The sequence below is a fragment of the Hylobates moloch genome, unplaced genomic scaffold (genome assembly GCF_009828535.3).
Source record: "Hylobates moloch isolate HMO894 unplaced genomic scaffold, HMol_V3 SCAFFOLD_9, whole genome shotgun sequence".
NCBI classification, from domain to species: domain Eukaryota; kingdom Metazoa; phylum Chordata; class Mammalia; order Primates; family Hylobatidae; genus Hylobates; species Hylobates moloch.
In genome coordinates, this window is record NW_026652284.1 from 112,592,594 (window position 1) to 112,612,169 (window position 19,576).

General features: G+C 42.3%; 1 protein-coding gene across 4 annotated transcripts in view; it reads right to left on the reverse strand.

The window, feature by feature from the left end:
- Positions 1–19,576, reverse strand: part of KCNQ3 (potassium voltage-gated channel subfamily Q member 3) — a 349,042-nt gene that overhangs the window by 108,801 nt on the left and 220,665 nt on the right. The gene's annotated exons all lie outside the window — the stretch shown is intronic.

Genomic DNA, 19,576 nt, shown 5'->3' on the forward strand with positions numbered 1-19,576 from the left:
TTTCTAACCTCACACATTTCAAGGAAATCACTTCCCTTCTAACAACAAGCAGCCAGAAAGAGCAGACAGTAAAACACAGATAAGACAGCTCTGGCACAGAAGGAGGGGGAAAGTCTCTTGGGTAACCACCAAACTTCACACTTGTACAATGGGCCCCAGCAAAACAGTGGGTCCCAATAAGCACATTCCTTCCCCTCTCAGTGCACTAAGATAGGGAAGCTAGGAAAAGACTCAGTGGCGGGGGTGGGAAGGGGGGCGGCGGGTATGCTTGCAGCTGCAGGAAGATGTATGGGAACAGACACAAAAAATCTCCCTCCTAGATAAGCAAGGCAAAGAGACAAAGACTAAAAGTTGGCCTATGTGGTCTTGAAATGGGGTGAGAGCTGATAAAAACTCTGCTCTATACAGATAGCACACCTGATCCTAACTGAACCACTGGGCCCTAGGAGGGTAAGGCATCCCCTCCTCATAAGCCCCAGAACCCTTAAATACCCTTAGTCTGTAAGAGAGCAGGCTCCTGACCTAACTTGCCCAGAAGCCTCTCTCAGGTTTACTCTTTAAAATAAACCTGTCTTTGACTGTAGATCTGCTTTTTGTGTTTCTTTCTTCCTTCTTCAACTCTTACAAAAACACTATCTCTCTTCTTTTTGCTCCTTCCTGTGCAACATTCTCATTCTTCTCTCATTTCTGTTTTTCTCTCTCCCTATCCTACTTCTCTCCTCCTTGTCGCCTGGCTTCTTTGGGGAACATTATTGCCAATAACTTCCCAAATATGTCATACTCTAAGCATGATGAATGATGGAGTCTCTGAGGCTCAAAAGCAAATTCTCAATGAAAGAGTCTGTTTTCCCAGCTTGGGTTAGGAGTCCATCCCCAGCCCAATGCTGTGTACATGTAGTCATATGGTCCTAACCTAGACACTCAGACTGCAACCATATTAATGAAGGAGAGAAGAAAAAAGTTTTAATAGAAGGACAATGAGAAGGCTACCCTGTAAGTGTAAACAACCGTGACATAGAGCAAGAGAAGGCTCTGGAGGTAAAGACAGAGGCAAGGTCATGAAATACTTTATGGGCTGGTTTACTTAATAACGCATTAATTGATGGACCCAAAGTCTTGGCAGAATCTTATTCGGACATTGACATATTACCAAGAAATTCCTGGGCCCCTTAATTCATACAATTTGTAGGATCAGACACTCCTCTGTAATTAAGCCCAACTCTGAAATGAAGATAGGCTTTGGAAATGCTGGAGGAACCAAAGCTGCAAATTCCAACACATGCCCTTCTCCAGCCCTCCCTCCTGTTTAATTTGATTCAATGGGCTGATACCTCCTGCAAATACATCCTGCTCCTCTTTGGCAAATTACTAAATCCAAGAAGATGTAGTCAACCACGTTCTAATACATGAATAAATAAAAGCTGAGTGAGAGATTGAGGAAATTTAACACCTCTGTAAGTACCACTAAGGTTATTGCTTGGAGAATTAAAGCGCATTTCATGAGAGCCACTGATTTAGGTAGGTGGTGATGTAGAGGAAGACAAAATGAAACTCAAAGTAATTTGAGAAGGGAGGAGATGGGAAGAAGATTGTTAGTACTCCAGGAAGCCTTGTATATTAACACTGAAACCAACAGACTGCAAAACCTGGAAGATCACACCCATGCTGCAATTTGCTAATGCTACGCGTAACCCTTGCAATGATTTCCAGTGAAATGTGACATTGAAGACACACTTGCTTGATGGAACCAGACCCCATATATGACCAATTTTAGATAGACTGTAGAAAACCCTCAGTTAAAGATAGCACAGCAATTCCTGGATTTGATTCTTAGCTCTATCCCATGATAGTTGAGTGATCTTGCACAAGTCATTTCAGCTCTCTGAGCCCCAGTTTCTATGTTGGGAGAAAAATTCCTGAGTAGTTGTGGATATTTAAAGGTCTGATGACAACCTTTGACACAAAGTAGATAATCAAATGTATGTCAGCTTTGCTATCTTCCATTTCACTTCCAATCATGGCCTTTGAGGCACTCAGACAGTATTTAAATATTGATTCTGCTACCTATTTTATTACCCTGGAAATGCTCTAGGTCTAAAGGAAACTTTGCAGCGTGTGTCTAATGCATCATTTCCAGATGGGTTGGGAAACACTGCAGGAATGCTGTCTTCACTACCAACTCCTCATGCCACTAAATTTTGACACACAGCTTGGGAGGATGGCACATCCATAGGCCCATGCCATGATTCTTTTTTTTTTTTTTTGAGATGGAGTTTTGCTCTTGTTGCCCAGGTTGGAGTGCAATGGCATGATCTCGGCTCACTGCAACCTCTGCCTCCAGGGTTCAAGTGCGTCTCCTGCCTCGGCCTCCCGAGTAGCTGAGATTACAGGCATGTGCCACCATGCCCAGCTAACTTTGTATTTTTAGTAGAGACTGGATTTCTCCATGTTGGTCAGGGTGGTCTAGAACTCCTGACCTCAGGTTATCCACCTGCCTCGGTCTCCCAAAGTGCTGCGATTACAGGCATGAGCCACCGTGCCCAGCCCATGCCATGATTCTTAATTCCAGCTACCTCTATCCTCTGCCATGCTCACCTCCCCTGTGTAATTATCCTAGAAAATAAAGCAGAATTTACTCCTGGAAGGCAACCAATACCTATCTTGATGCCAAAGACATCACAAGAAGCCAGTGGGGCTTTGATAAGTCAGAGTGAACCTGGCACCACCTCCCCATGAGGGCAGAGATATTTGTCACTTCTGTTCACTGTTGTATCCCAAGCACCTAACTTTGTGCCTGGCACTTAGTTGGCTCTCAGTAAATATTTATTGAACAAATGAAAGAATAAGTGAACTAGTCAATGAGAGTCTATTATGCACCTGGCATTGTATTAGGGATTTTATATATGTTAACTCCTTTAATTCTCACAACAACCCAATGAGCTAGCTACAATTTTTTTTTTTTCCTTTTTGAGACAGTCTTGTTCTCTCACCCAGGCTGGAGTGCAGTGGCTTGAACTCGGCTCACTGCAGCCTCTGCCTCCTGGGTTCCAGTGATTCTCCTGCCTCAGCCTCCTGGGTAGCTGGGATTACAGGCAGACGCCACCACGCCTGGCTAATTTTTGTATTTTTAGTAGAGATGGGGTTTCACCATGTTGACCAGGCTGGTCTCGAACTCCTGACCCCAGGTGATCTGCCCACCTCGGCCTCCCAAAGTGCTGAGATTACACGTGTGAGCCACCGTGCCCAGCCTAGCTAGCTAGCTACAATTCTTATAACCGTTTTACAGATGAGAAAACAGCCTTAGAGATGTTAAATAAGTTGCCCAAGGTCACATAGCTGAAAAATTGTCAGAGCTCCTTCCATTGTTTTCAGGTTTTTGAGTACAATGTAAAATTCTTGATACCTTATAAAGGTGTTACTCAATGGAATTATTTAAAATAATTTTGCTATAGTTATTATTATTTATTTTGAGACGGAATTTCGCTCTTGTTGCCCAGGCTGGAGTGCAATGGTGCGATCTTGGCTCACTGTAACTTCTGTCTCCTGGGTTCTCCTACAGTTATTATTATCTATTGCCTCCTTTTGTCCTTAAGAAAACATTCAGTGGGCTGGGCACAGTGGCTCATGCCTGTAATCCCAGCACTTTGGGAGGCCGAGGCAGGCGGATCACCTGAGGTCAGGAGTTCGACACCAGCCTAGTCAACATGGTGAAACCCCGTCTCCACTAAAAGTACAAAAATTAGCTGGGCGTGCTGGCGACCACCTGTAATCCCAGCTACTCAGGAGGCTGAAGCAGGAGAATTGCTTGAACCGGGGAGGCGGAGGTTGCAGTGAGCTGAGTTGGTGCCACTGCACTCTAGCCTGGGCGACAAGAGCGAGACTCTGTCTAAATTAAAGAACAAAACAAAACAAACAAACAAACAAAAACACTGAGTGGTAGAAGAGTAAAGGATTATTCTTATTTTTTTCAGAAGTGAAACTGGAAGTGGAATTGGACTAACTTACTGAAGACTGTATCAAGCATTATACCGTCAAGGGCATCTGGGTAGATCAAGGATATTTTAATTTGCTTAGGAACTTATTCCTCTCTGCACAACCACTTAACAGCCACGAAATTTTCTTCTCAGGCAGGAAGTAAATTCAGCTCATTCTTTTGGGTTGCATTAGTGGGAAAGTAATATCTATTTGAGTCATGTCGAATGGCAAGTACCTCATATGTGGGTAAGTGAGAGTTGCTGACCTGTGAGGTGGTTAATGCATCTGCTTGCTGGTATCTAATAGCTTTTTACTATTCAATCAACAGACACATATTGAACACCTACTGTCCATAGGACACTGTGCAGGGAATTATGGAGGTGGGGTGGGTAGAAGGCAACCCTGTCTAGGAATTGGAGGGGTGCTCATCCATGGACCACTTGTGATGTGCTGGCAACCTTCATACCTTGCCTCATCTGATCATTAAAACAGCTTCAAAAGATTGACAATATTTATGCTTACAGGTGTCAAAGGACCTGTCCAGGGTCACACAACTGGTAAGCAGCAGAGTTGCAATTGGAACCTAGAGCTCTCTGATTCCAGAGCTTAAGTTCAACATCTGTACTACACCACTTCTATCATTTAGTTTTATAATAATCTATATCCTCTTTCCAGACTATGTAAGTGATAGGAACCTAAATTCATAGATACACTAAAAATATAAATTTCATTACTATTTCATTCACTGCTGTATCTCCTGTACCTAGGACAATGCCGGGCACATAGTAGGTACCAAATGAACATTTATTGAATGAATGAATAATTGAATTATTTTTTAATCTGAGTCCCCAGGGCTTATCATGGTACCTGACATTGCATTTCTGAGGAACAGAACGATGTTTATGTTCATTTACAGGCACTTTGCCTAAATCCTGTGGAGTAGACTTCGTTTTCCTAGTTTTATAGATAAGCACATAAATCTCTGAGAGAATAAGGAGGTAGCTCTGGGTTAAATGAATTTTAGACAGAGAGGCTACCTCTGTTCACTTCTGTTCTACCATGATATTTTACCCAAAGAAACAGTGGCAATCTTCAAATGTTTTTAAGGAGGAATAAGACGATAAAATCCACATTGCAGAAGGAACCCTAGCAGCAGTGGACAAAAGGCTTCAGGATGGGAAGACAGTAGATAGGAGAAAGAGAACTATCTGATTAACAGCCCAGCTCATTTCTGGTAAGTGACTATGAGATTTAGCTCTAATAATGTTGAGCCCATTCTACAGATGAGGAACTGGAGGCTTACAAAGGTTCCATAATTTGCCCAAACTTAGAAAACTAGAAAGTGGCAGAGTCAGGATTTGGATTCCCACAGGTGAGATCTGATGAGTCTCTAGTCTCACTACTGACACCATCAAAAAGGGAAAGAAAATGTGAGGTGGAATTATGCCCAGTGCTTCCTGGAGGAGGTCACAGGGGACTCTGGTTTGGAAAGCAGAGAAGGTGACAAGGAGGGAATTCTAGACAGAGAAACTGCCAAGGTTTGTGGTCAAAAAAGGAAGCATATGTAGGGCCCAGAGGGGCTTCAGTCTGATGGGAGCAGAGTAAAAAATAGAAGATTAAAAGTGAATCCTTTTCTTACCCCTGCATGAAGATTATATTGGAATCCTCACCATGTAAGACAAGAATGCCTCATGGAAAGAGCAATGGCTTTGGTGTTAAGAGACTTGACCTCAGATCCTGATTCCCAACTTTACAGCTGTGTGTCTTTGGATAAATGACTTAATCTCCCCAACCTCAATTTTGTAGCAAGGTAAAGTATCTAATGGCTTGATGTACACAGTAAGTACTCAACAATTGTTCATTTCCCTTTATCCCTTCCTTTCACTGATGGACATGAGGGTAGGAATGCCTAGCAATTACCCTTGCATACAGATTCTAAGCTTTTAAAATAATATATTGACTTCGTGCTCTAGGTATTATCATTCTTGGACTGTGCATGTGTGCCCATCCTTTACTGAAAATCAGAGGAAGATTAATGGCAACAAGCATTCACTGAGCCTTCAGATGCCAGGTGCTCAGGAAAGCTAGTGCTTAGCACAGAAGTTGGGTGTCCTAGATGTCATCATGCAGATGTCATCAGTGGTTGCACTGACGAAGGACTGAGGCTCCTGGTCCTCCTACACCCCCTGGAATCTCAGAACTGGTCAGGGTCAGAGACCAGATAGTTCAGAGTTCTGAAACTTTATGATGATTTATCCTCCATATTTATTCACCAACTGAGCCAACGACTATGTTTCATGAACTTGAATTATAGTTTGACATAAAATATTTTTGTATTTTTTTAAAAGAAAACTTTATACCACTTGCTATAAATAGAAGGAAATTATAAAAATTAGTACAATGAAAAAAAGAGAATAAAAAGAGCCTAGGTCTTGCTCTTTTTTGAGAAAGAAAAAGAGAGCCAGAGAGAGAAAGGAAGGGAGGGAGAGAAGGAAAGAGAAAAGAAGGAAGGAAGGAAAATGGAAAGGAGGAGGGAGTACAGGCACCTAGTAGATGATAGAGAGGTGTTAAAAAATATTCTATCCCTAAAATAAGACTTTCTGTTTTTAACCAGAAAGATCAAAAGAATGAAAAGGCAAAAATCTTCATACTGTGTGATTCAGTGTTATACAGTGTCCTGTTTCTCCATTTACTTTCTAAAAACGTCTCATGAACAAAATCTATGTTTCGGAAAATGCAGAACCAGACCCACATTTTGCACATGGGAGACTGAGGTCAGGTCTGAGGATCTCCAGTTCAAGTCCAGCTGCACAGAAATGAGCTGATGCCCTCTCTGCTCCCTTTCCAAGTAAGCACAGAAGCTTAAGGGATACTTCTCTCATTTCTGCCTGTGTCATCCCATAATTATTTATTGGCAGCTTTGGGGCTTTGAGATAAAAGTCTTTTCATTATTTATAGAAGCACAGTTCTTATTATAAAAGTAACATAACCATGGCACCTCATTTGACCAAAAAAAAAAAAAGATGAAAAAGCTACCCACGATTCCACTGCTCTGGCTCATTGGTATATTTTCAGTCAGCATTTCTTTCATGCATTTATTTACATAAGTGCAACCACAATATACATACCCTTTTTTAGCATCTTGAATGGTCTTGTCCAATCTCCTGATATAATTTGTGCCTGTGCATAGCAAAAGCCTTGGGAAAGAACTGAGTTTCCTCTGTGATTACCTTCCTGTCTGTCCCTCAGTTTCTTCATTTGCAAAACACGAGAAATACTATCATACTTGCTCCCCGGGCAGTTGTAAGGGTTCTCAGAGAGGGTATATGTGAAATACTTGGAAGGATCTGACTTGTACCCACCTTTTGCACATCATCCCCTGCAGTTTCTTCCTATTTGTAGGCCTGTTGTTCGGTGTCATCAGTCTGCAAAACTCCTATCTACTTGTCAAAGCCCTATTCAGATGTGCTCTCTTACAGGAAACCTTCCCTTCTTCCTGAAATGTTCTCCTATATTATGCCTGAAGCTTATCCATGCATCTAATGTGTTTAGTACACGGACTCTAAATACACAAGTGTGATACACATATCTTTATTGGTTAAAAAATTACAGATGAAGTTAAAACTTCTGAAAGTTTTAACCACCCTTCTCCATGCCCACTAGGAAAATAACTTAGTTGTTTCCACTACTCATCTTCCAAGTTAACCACCAAGTTGATGCAGATTTATAATGTCTCTCACACAACTGTATCACACTTAACATATCATTGTCCCATTCAGTGTATGTCTCAGAAACCTAAGCATATTAGAACATATAGATTATCTATTTCTAACTACTGCTTGTCACAATTTATTTAGCTACTTCTCAACATATATGCTGCTACATCCTTGTACATGCCTTCCTAGGCAATTTTCATTTGTTTGCTTACCCACTAGTTAGACCGTGAGTCCTTTGGGGATAGGATCTACATCTTATTTATCTCAGCAGTCCTTTAATTTAGCAGAGTGCCTGTTACACACAAAATGCCCAATAAGTAGTTGGTGAATAAATATCCACCAACTTATTAAATGAATAAGGAGAAAATCAAGGGACTCCTCCAGAATCTAGACACAGAAACGAGAAGGCTTTCCTGATGTTTCTTCCCAAAACATCGACCTTGAAGATTCGGTGCATGGTTAGTTTTCCACATGGGGCATGGCCAGGGGCCCTCAGTTATTTTAGATGAGTACAGCTGCTTACAGTAAACAGACTGCCTGTCCCATTTACCAATTCTTATGCAAGTGCCCAGAGCCCTTAGGCACAGGCAAAGGGGATTTAAATAAACCTAGGAAATAAATAAATAATTGCTTCGAAATAGCCAAATGAGATACTTCCAATAAACCATTTCTCTACATGAGAGAAGGAACATGAGGGGAAAAATGCCCAAAGAAGCAAATTTATGGAGAAGCTATAAAGTTAACAGAAATAGGAGGTTTGCAGAGAAATATGCTGCTTTAGCATCCCATCTTCAGGGTATTGCTGGAGTTTTCTTTTATGAGGCAGTCATGAAGTTGGAAACATAAACAACACTTTAAATAATTATTTAGCAAGAGAGGAGCAATTTATTTGCTTAGACAAGCCTGATTGCTGCCATGATAATGTCCCTTGTTCATTTGTTCTCTCTCTCCAAGAAGAAATATTTGATAGATTGTTACAGTCTGTGCATTTACCATGGCACACCGTTACATCAGATTATTTAATGGAGGGTTCCATTTCAGGGTTGAGACAGCACTTCCTGCCTTTATTTGTGCTCTCTCTTCAACTCTGTCTTTCCTAACTAGCTCTACTGATTTCTCGGCTCTCAGCCCAGCATTATGTCCTCCAGAAAGTCCTCAGCACCATGGAGAAGTATATTGTATGGGCTATCAGCACCATGCACTGCATGTGTGAGACTGTCAGCTACACAAGACTCTGAGTCTCACTTTTGGAATTCATAAAATAGGGAGAATACTGACAGCCCCATCATAAAGTTCATGTAAAGATTAGATGTTTATAAAGTACTTGCCAATAGCCACTGCCCAAGAAATTACAGTCATAGTAACAATAATCGTTATTATACTTTTCATCACCTGATATTCTCTCTATCAAAGACACGCTGGGGTCTCTTGTCTCTATACCCACAGCATCATTGGGTATTATTATATTGCCTTCTTGTCATCTACATACCTGCATTTCCCCCCTACCTGTGCTCTTCCAGAGAGCCTACTTTCTCCATGAACTCCAACAAAATTCTGACCTTTAGTAATGTCTATGCATTTTCTCTTCTCTATTTTATTTTATCTGCACAATGAAGCTAGAGATTAAGCTGGGTAACTTTTTAACTTTCTTTAGATTCAAGAGAAAATGAAGTTCAAAGAGGCAGAGTGACTTCATCAGGGTCCCCCAGGTTTGATGAAGTCCAAGTCCTGACTGAATCTCTCTACACCACAAAATAACCTTGTTATTATCCCTTAACACACTGGCCATCTTAACTCCTTGTTTGCTAAAAGGGCAAGAGAAAACCCTATTAAAGACTGAGAATATGGCCGGGTGCAGTGGCTCATGCCTGTAATCTCAGCACTTTGAGAGGTCGAGGTGGGCAGATCACCTGAGGTCAGGAGTTTGAGACCAGCCTGGCCAGCTGGCCAAGATGGTGAAACCCTGCCTCTACTAAAAATATTTAAAAAATTAGCTGGGCGTGGCGGCAGGAGCCTGTAATCCCAGCTACTTGGGAGGCTGAGGCAGGAGAATCGCTTGAACCTGGGAGGCAGAGGATGCAGTGAGCTGAGATTGTGCCACTGCACTCCAGCCTGGGCAATAAGCGCAAAACTCCCTCTAAAAAAAAAAAAGAATATTTCATTTAGCCTGATTGGAACGAAAAGGGAGAAATGAGGTTAGCAGTAACAAACACTTACGTATCACTTACCAGGTGCCAAGCACTGTTTTAAGCACTTGACAAATGTTAGCTCACTTAATCCTAATCAAAGCCCCAGGAGTGAGCACTATTATTATCCCTATAGTATAGAGGTGGAAACAGAGACACTAAACACTTTACCAAAGTTTACACTGCCAGGAAGTGGCAGAGCTAGGATTCAAACCCAGGTGTCTGGTTCCACAGCCCGTTCTATTAACTGCCATTAACATTACAACTCCATGAAATGTACATATCAAAAATATATATCTGCATGTAAGAGAACCACTTCCTAGCTCTCTCTTGGGTTTCTGAGAATTACAGCTACTATTCTGGGAAAGGGTATTGATGAAATTTTAGTCATTAGATACTTTTCTTCTTTTCATCAGAAAACAATCCAGAATCCACATTAGCGGCTTCCAAAAGCTGATCCATGGACCTTTTTTAGTCTATAAGTTTCTATATATATATGAGATAGTATTCTCTTTCCAAGTAAGTATAGGAATAAGCATATAAATATCCTATTAAAGTTAGTTCATCACCACCACATCTCCAATTGAAAATGAAAAGTGACTAGAGCTCTGCTTCCTTTGTGTTAGCTTCTAGGGAAAGCTCAAGACTCTCTCTGGCCCACTCTGAATTTCCCAATTTAACACAATGAGCAAAATAAAGTGAGAGCTCAAATTCTAACCAGATTTGTTAAGCTATTTCATTTAATAGCAGCATTCCAATATCCTTTACTTGTCTTTCCACTACCATATGCTCAGTCCCTGTGGTTCACCTGGGGCTGCACCTCTTCCAGTCCCACCAGAATTGGGCACAGGCCCCCGCCCCAGCCAATCAGCAGATTACTTCTACTCCCTGCCACAGTGATTGGCTGAAGAACAAGACCCAGCCGAATTACTTTGTTTAGAGGCAATAAAGAGACAGATGTTTGCTGGGACTGTTGGGAAAGAAGTATTTGTCTTCACTGGAATGGCTTATGGCTAGGCCATAATCCCAGGTGTGCTGGTGTGTCCAGAATTGGTGGGTTCTTGGTCTCACTGACTTCAAGAATGAAGCCGCGGACCCTCACGGTGAGTGTTACAGTTCTGAAAGATGGTGTGTCCAGAGTTTGTTCCTTCTGATGTTCAGACGTGTTCGGAGTTTCTTCCTTCTGGTGGGTTCATGGTCTTGCTGGCTTCAGGAGTGAAGCTGCAGACCTTCACGGTGAGTGTTACAGCTCTTAAGGCGGTGCGTCTGGAGTTGTTCGTTCTTCCCGTCCAGAGTTGTTCATTCCTTCCAGTGGGTTTGTGGTCTTGCTGGCCTCAGGAGTGAAGCTGCAGACCTTCGCAGTGAGTGTTACAGCTCATAAAGGCAGTGTGGACGCAAAGAGTGAGCAGCAGCAAGATTTATTGCAAAGAGCGAAAGAACAAAGCTTCCACAGTGTGGAAGGGGACCCAAGCAGGTTGCCACTGCTGGCTGGGGCAGCCTGCTTTTATTCCCTTATCTGGCCCCACCCACATCCTGCTGATGGGTCCATTTTACAGAGAGCTGATTGGTCTGTTTTACAGAGAGCTGATTGGTCCATTTTGACAGGGTGCTGATTGGTGCGTTTACAATCCCTGAGCTGGACACAAACGTTCTCTAAATCCCCACTAGATTAGCTAGACACAGAGCACTGATTGGTGCATTTACAAACCTTGAGCTAGACACAGGGTGCTGATTGGTGTGTTTACAAACTTTGAGCTAGACACAGAGTGCTGATTGGTGTATTTACAATCCTTTAGCTAGACATAAAGTTTCTCCAAGTCCCCACTAGATTAGCTAGATACAGAGGGCTGATTGGTGCATTGACAAACCTTGAGCTAGATACAGAGTGCTGATTGGTGTATTTACAATCCCTTAGCTAGACATAAAGGTTCTCCAAGTCCCCACTAGACTCAGGAGCCCAGCTGGCTTCACCTAGTGGATCCCGCACTGGGGCTGCAGGCTGAGCTGCCTGCCAGTCCCGCACCGTACGCCTGCACACTTCACCCATTGGGCGGTCGATGGGACTGGGTGCCACAGAGCAGGGGGCAGTGCTCGTCGGGGAGGCTCAGGCTATGCAGGAGCCCACAGCTGGGGGGAGGCTCGGGCATGGTGGGCTGCAGGTCCTGAGCCCTGCCCCGCGAGGAGGAAGCTGAGGGCCAGCAAGAATTCGAGCATAACGCTGGTGGGCCGGCACTGCTGGGGGACCCAGTGCACCCTCTACAGCTCCTAAGTACTAAGCCCCTCCCTGCCCAGGGCCAGTGGCACCAGCCGGCCACTCCAAGTGCGGGACCTGCCGAGCCCATGCCCACCTGGAACTTGCGCTGGCCCATGAGCGCAGTGCACAGCCCCGGTTCCCACCCACGCCTCTCCCTCCACACCTCCCTGCAAGCAGAGGGAGCCAGCTCCAGCCTCAGCCAGCCCAGAGAGGGGCTCCCACAGTGCAGCAGCAGGCTGAAGGGCTCCTCAAGCATGGTCAGAGTGGACGCCGAGGCCGAGGAGGCACTAGGAGCAAGTGAGGGTCACCAGCACATTGTCACCTCTCACTGGTAGCAGTCTTGCCTCCAGGGGAAGAGAGTCTGACAGAGAATGGAGCCTACATGGAGAAAAGCAGAGCCAAGGGACAAGGAGACAAACAGATTCCTGACAACATCACTTGAGCCTCTGGACTCAATCTGGCTGGAAGGGTCTTCAGCAATTCTTTAATGAAGAAAAATAGAAAGGCCAACCCCATGGAATATCTTCTATAAATGGGACATGTATTTAGCCCTAAGTTAATAAACTAGGAAATAGTGTGTGGTTATTATTTTATACTGTGGGGGCATAATGTATTTAAAATATTTCATAGTCTTAATTTTCTGGGTCAGGCTAAAACAAAGCTAAAGGTACCTTAAAATACAGAGTCGAATTTTGTGGGGCTCAGTGGCCTAGTTGTACAGCAGATGAACAGATTATAAAAACAATCTCTCAGGAGACTTTTGGCTCATCTGTGGACCATTTCTCTATTTCCAAGTGGATTGGGTGGACCTCGGGTTGAGACATTGGTGTCTCACAGGATGCATGGGCTCCTTCCCCAGCTCACTGGGCACTCTGTCATGGGCTGGCTCCAACCTGGCAAAACGTAATGGCTGCCCTTAAGGTACTCAAAGAGGGTCATCTCAAGCTCCCCCCTACCCACTATCTACCAAAATTTTGACAGAAGGAAACTTTATTGAGGAAGGATTTTGTGAAGTGCAGTTCATCAACTCACCCCGGTAGTCAAAGATGGACCTCCTAAACCAGATAAGATCATTAGAAAGACATGCATTTGTGGCTGGGCACCATGGCTCATGGCTCATGCCTGTAATACTGTAGTACTTTGGGAGGTCGAGGTGGGCAGGCAGATGGATCATCTGAGCTCAAGAGTTTGATACCAGCCTGGGCAACATGGTGAAACCCTGTCTCTACCAAAAATACAAAAAATTAGCTGGCGTAGTGGTGCGCATATGTGGTCCCAGCTACTCAGTAGGTTGAGATGGGAGGATTACTTGAGCCTGGGAGGTGGAGGGGGCAGTGAGCCATGAGTGCACCACTGCACTCCAATCTGGATGACAGAGTGAGACTCTGAAGAAGAAAAAAGGCATGCTTTTGTATTGCCCTCCAAAAAAGCTGCCTTCATTGAACTGCAAGAAGGGGAGCAGCATACAATGAAGGTCTGGATCAGGAAAAGCTGCAAAAAGATCCATTCACTGTGAGGCTCACCCCTTTGAAGATGCTGTGGAAGATACTACTCCTCCTGATATCATTTTAAAAGAGAACTCCTGGGAAAACTTCTGAATGGTGATGGTTTTACTGAGCAATGGGATGCTTTGTTTTTGTGGTCTCTTCCAAACATGATACTTTGTGTTTCTGATGTGTTCCTGTTGTTGTGTTGCCAGCTTAGGCAGAGAGCTTGGCTGAGCCACCTGCAGAGAAAGTGTGTCGGTCCTGGGAGGCTCACTCCTGCTACATTTAGGTTTCCATTTTAGTTTTCCTTTCAGGCTTGGCTCCCACCATTAATGTTATGTATCACTATGGGCTACTCAAGTCCTTTCTGGAACAAGGCCTCCTATAAAACAGCTCAGTAAGAGAATGCTTAAAAACATAGTTATAGAGAGACAGCTGGGCCCTGTGGGCCAGTGACAAGCAAACAGCCCTCTTGGAGAATTTTATTTCTATCTGGACCTTTATATGCCCCACTATGATCTGAAGGGTTATCATCACTATATCTAATACAAGTGGGAAGGACAGATGAAAGTATCCTTCTCTTAAGACGTCCATTAGTCCTTTCTCATCTTCTGGATCTTTCTTAGATAATTCTGTAGAATCTTTGTGTTGGTGTAGATCTCAGAGTGAGCTTGCCCTTTGTTTTTCTCCTGATGGGGAGGATCATGCCCACTATGTATGATCTCAGTTGGCATCATCTGCTGTTTCCATCATGAAGCCTCTGGGGATGCCCTTTAGTACACTCTTATTGGACAGGCCTGTGTCCGGAATTGGTTCCTTCCGGTGGGTTCTTGGTCTTGCTGACTTCAAGAATGAAGCTGCAAACCCTCATGGTGAATGTTACAGTTCTTAAAGATGGTGTGTCCAGAGTTTGTTCCTTCAGATGTTCAGATGTGTCTAGAGTTTCTTCCTTCCAGTGGGTTCGTGGTCTCGCTGACTTCAGGAGTGAAGCCACAGACCTTTGCAGTGAGTGTTACAGCTCTGAAAGGTGGCACGTCTGGAGTTGTTTGTTCCTCCCAGTGGGGTCATAGTCTCGCTAACTTCAGGAGTGAAGCCGCAGACCCTTGCAATGAGTGTTGTAGCTCATAAAGGTAGTGAGGACCCAAAGAGTGAGCAGCAGCAAGATTTATTGTGAAAAGCAAAAGAACAAAGCTTCCACAGCGCGGAAGGGGACCTGAGCCAGTTGCCGCTACTGGCTTGGGTGGCCAGCTTTGATTCCCTTATTTGGCCCCGCCCACATCCTGCTGATTGGTCCATTTTACAGAGTGCTGATTGGTCCATTTACAATCCTTTAGCTAGACATAGAGTGCTGATTGGTGCATTTTTACAGAGTGCTGATTGGTGTGTTTACAATCCTTTAGCTAGACAGAGTGCTGATTGGTGCATTTTTACAGAGTGCTGATTGGTGTGTTTACAATCCTTTAACTAGACACAGAGCGCTGACTGGTGCCTTTACAATCCTTTAGCTAGACAGGAAAATTCTCCAAGTCCCCACTCGACCCAGGAAGTCCAGCTGGCTTCACTTCTCAGATGTAGTAGTCCTCTATCCATCAGAGCATATAGACATTCAGAGAGTGACACTACTCTGGGTAAAACACTGCCCTCCTTCTCACTTTTGCCTTCATCCCCAGCTGTTAAGAGGTCACCCAATCCATTTCACCACACTCATCAGTAGAACATTTCCACCATTTCTGGAAAAGCACCTTTCCACTTCTTCAGAGAGGATTTTACAAAGGCACTTCTGCATCCCTTTTCAAAATCGACCTACCTATCCATTCAAACATGGGCATATATTTATGGAAGGTTTTCTGTGTGTCAGGAACTGTGCAAGGGAGATTAAAAACCCCACTTACTCCCCAGGAGTTTGACTTACAGCAGAAAATGAGGTTCATTTCCAAAAGGCAAGGACAGAAAGACTTGGAGATTAGATGTGGGCACTGCTCCTGGCTCTATGTCTAGCTATCAACTGTAGACAGGTCACAGTTTCTTGGCTTCAGTGACTGAGTCTATAAAATGAGGGTAATAATGATTCCTTCTCTGAGTTAAGATAAACTAACATTACTAATCACCTACTATGCACCAAGTACTGGTATGTAGGTACTGATGTTTTCCCAATATTACAAAAGAAGAAACCAAGGCACAGAGGAGACAGGCCCAAAGTCACGACACCAATAAATGTGAGCTCCAGGATTTGCACTTAGGCTATGTGACTCCAGAAATAATCTACTTTCCTGCAGCTCCTGGAACACAGTGGCCCTCAAGCACATGTGTTTGCATTTTCCCTCTGCTTCGTTTTCCTCTGCTTTATACATTTATTCTCTTCCCCTCTCCTCTCCTCAGTGTGCTTAGAGAAAAGGTCTATGAAAGACACATTGCATGTTTCTAACCATTCAGTTTTCTCTTGGATTCGTCTTCACCAGTACTAATAGCACATAGCACTCAGAGAACCCAACCATGATCGATTTTACAGTGACCTGGAAATTTCCTCCATCTATTCCTGGCCCTGGGACAGAACCTCACAAAAATTTACTGTAGAAGATAAGCTTCTCCTCTACTCTGAAAGCCCCTGGAAAATCCCATAGGCTTCATTTGTTACCCACATTCTAAAGTTCAAGTGCATAAACAGCCCAGGTGGAGAAAGCAGATGGGAGCTATTATCTATTAAGAAGATGTAGGAAGTGGGTTTGGGAAGGCCAAAGCACCTGAATCTTTAGGACTCTGCTACTAAGTGTGACTCAGTGATCAGCATCACCTGGGAACTTGTTAAAAATTCAGACTCTCAGGACTTACCCTAGACCAACTGATTTGGAATCTGCATCTAAAACTGACTCATGTGCCCATGGAAGTGTGAGCACTGCTGCTTTAGGAAGAGGTAGGAGGATGTGTGAAATGAGCAGGAAAGTGCATGTTCTCCCTATAAACTGGGGGTAGAGAGTAGATGTGCTCGACTTTACACAAATGAGTGATTGGTGAGTAAATAGTACAGAAATTACAGGGGACTTTAAGAAACATTAACAATTTAAAAATACTGCTTGCACAGACAAATTAAAAGCACAGGCAATGTATAAACTGAAGTATATCAACCTGCACCCTGAGGATGCTACTACCATGATCATGAAACTATTGGATATATTAATGTGTTTGTCATATGATATTTTGTTTATATATATTTGTCTCTTCAAGATTATGGATCTCCTTGAGGTAAAAGAGTGTATATTATTTCTCTTTGCATTCCTATAAGGCTGATAATACATGTTTTAATAATGAATGAGGCCATGTATGGTGGCTCATGCCTGTAATCTCAGTACTTTGAGAGGCCAAGGCAGGATCACTTGAGGTGAGGAGTTTGAGACCAGCCTGGCCAACATAGTGAAACCCCATCTCTACTAAAAATACAAAAATTAGCTGGGCGTGGTGGCATGCGCATGTAGTCTCAGCTATTCAGGAGGCCGAGGCAGGAGAATCACTTGAACTGTGGAGACAGAGGTTGCAATGGGCAGAGATTGCACCATTGCACTCCAGCCTGGGTGACAATGAGACTGTCTCAAAATAATAATAATTAATAAAAAAAGACTGGTTCAGCAATGGTGAAGTAAGGACTTCCTAAAGTCCTCTCTTCCATAATAGCAACAGAAAGCATAATAAACTTTTTCAGGTCTCTAAAAATTAACCACAATTTGAAACAAGCTGTTTGTTTTTAAATTGGCTGAATTGGTAAGAACAATGAGCTTTGTTGCATTTTAATTTGCTTAATCCTATTCCTCCAATGCCCCCTCCCCACCAACCTCATGATAGCCTTAAAAACCAATGGCTCCAAAAATCACAGTGAAAACAAGTAGCCTCTAAGTCTCTGGAGGAGACAGAATGGAGCTCCTTCAAAGTCCACTTCCCAGGTAGCTGTCATCAGTTGGTCTGTCTGGTGATTCCCTAAAAAAATTTCACTTGCAGGACTTGTAGATATTTGACCTGACTCAGAACTTTCCCAAAGAGGGTAGGCTTTTCCCTCAAAGAAGTTTGTTGAAAACAAGCAGTGGCAATTGTTAAACACTGCAGGTGCCTGAGCTAGCAATATGAGTTGGGGAAAATAAGAAGTTAAGCAAAAAACGTAAAAGGAAAATCTGTGCTACAGGGATTTTCCTACATATTCCTGGGAACCTAGAAGACCAAGTGCACATCTTGTCTAGGGCTGGGCACATGCCTAGAGATAAGTGCATACCCAATAAAGACCTGAGAGAGCCCTAAGCTCTCACCTTTTGATGATTTTAAGACTCTAAGTAAGATGTGAAGACAAAGATGAGTTATAAACTAGCTGCCTGAGCATTAAAGTTATGCCCTGTCATGCACACAGAGACCTTTATCAATGACTGAAAGACTTATTGGTCCCAGGAATTTAAGACAATTCCTGTCCAATAATTAGCTGACCATTAAACTAACTGAACAGAGACTTAAGTGGGCACACATGAAAAGGAATACAGACCTTACAGTATTAATTCAGAAAATTCATTTAAAAATTACATCAACAACAACGAACCCTGGGGGATCTAATTTCTAAAGTTGACACATTTTATTTAAAATGTCCAGTTTCAAAAACAATAAGCCATGCAAAGAACAAAATGTATTACCTATACCCAAGAAAAAGAAAACAAACAAACAAACCAAAAAAACAGTCAATAGAAAATTGTCAAAAAAAAATTGTCTGTGAGGAAGCCCAGATGTAGAACTTTCTAGACAAAGATTTTATGCCTACTATCTTACATATGTACAAAACACTAAAGGAAACCACATACAAGAACTAAAGAAAATATGAAAACAATGTCTTACCAAATAGGTTATATTGACAAAGATAGAATCTATATGTAAAGAAAAATAAATAAAGTGAAATGAAAAGTTCATGAGAAGTCAACATTATGCTTGAGCTGGAAGAATAAAAATAAGCCAACTTGAAGATAAATCAATTGAGATTATTCAAATTGAGGAATAAAAAGAAAAAAAGAATAAAGAAAAATGAATAGAGCCCTAGAGACCTGAGAGACACCATCAGTGTAGCAACATATGCACATGGAAGTTCCAGAGGGGAGAGGAGTTAGAGGAGGAGTCAAAAGTACTTGAAGAAATACAGCTGAAAACTTCCAAAATTTGATGAAAAATATTCATCTAAACACCCAAGAAAGTTAACTAAATCCAAGTAGATAAACTTACTGAATCAGAGCTAGATACCACATAATAAAACTCTCAATAGGCAGAAACTGGGAATTTTGAAAGCAGCAAGAGAGAAACAACTAATCATATATAAGTGGTCCTCAATAAGATTAACAGTTGATTACTTATCAGAAACCAAGGAGGCCAGAAGAGTGTAGGATGATATATTTAAAGTGCTGAAAGAAAAATATTGTAAACCAAGAATTCTGCATTTAGGAAAACTATTCTTCAAAACTGAAAGAGAAATTAGGGCATTTCCAGATTTAAAAATGAAACAAACAAACAAAAAATTTGCTGCTTGCAGACCTTCACTACAAGAAATATTGAAAGGAGTCTTTTAGGATGAAAGGAAAGGAAATTAGACAGTAAATCAAATCCACATAAGGAAATAATGACATCGGTGAAGGTAAGTACATAGTTTACAGATGGTATCTGATTTAAAAGACAACCCATGAAGAAATAATTATAAATACTTGTGAGCATGCAATGTATAAAGATACACTTTTTATGATAATGGTAGCACAAAGAAGAGAAGAGGGAATGCAGCTATATAGGAGCAAAATTTTTTTGTAAACTATTAAAATGAAATTGATATTAATCTGAACTAGATTATGGTAAATTAAAAGAATTAATTTTAATCCCCAGAAAATAACTTTAAAAAATTGTTTAAAGAAAGGAGAATTAAAGCAGTGCACTAGACAATCTATTTAATACAAAAAT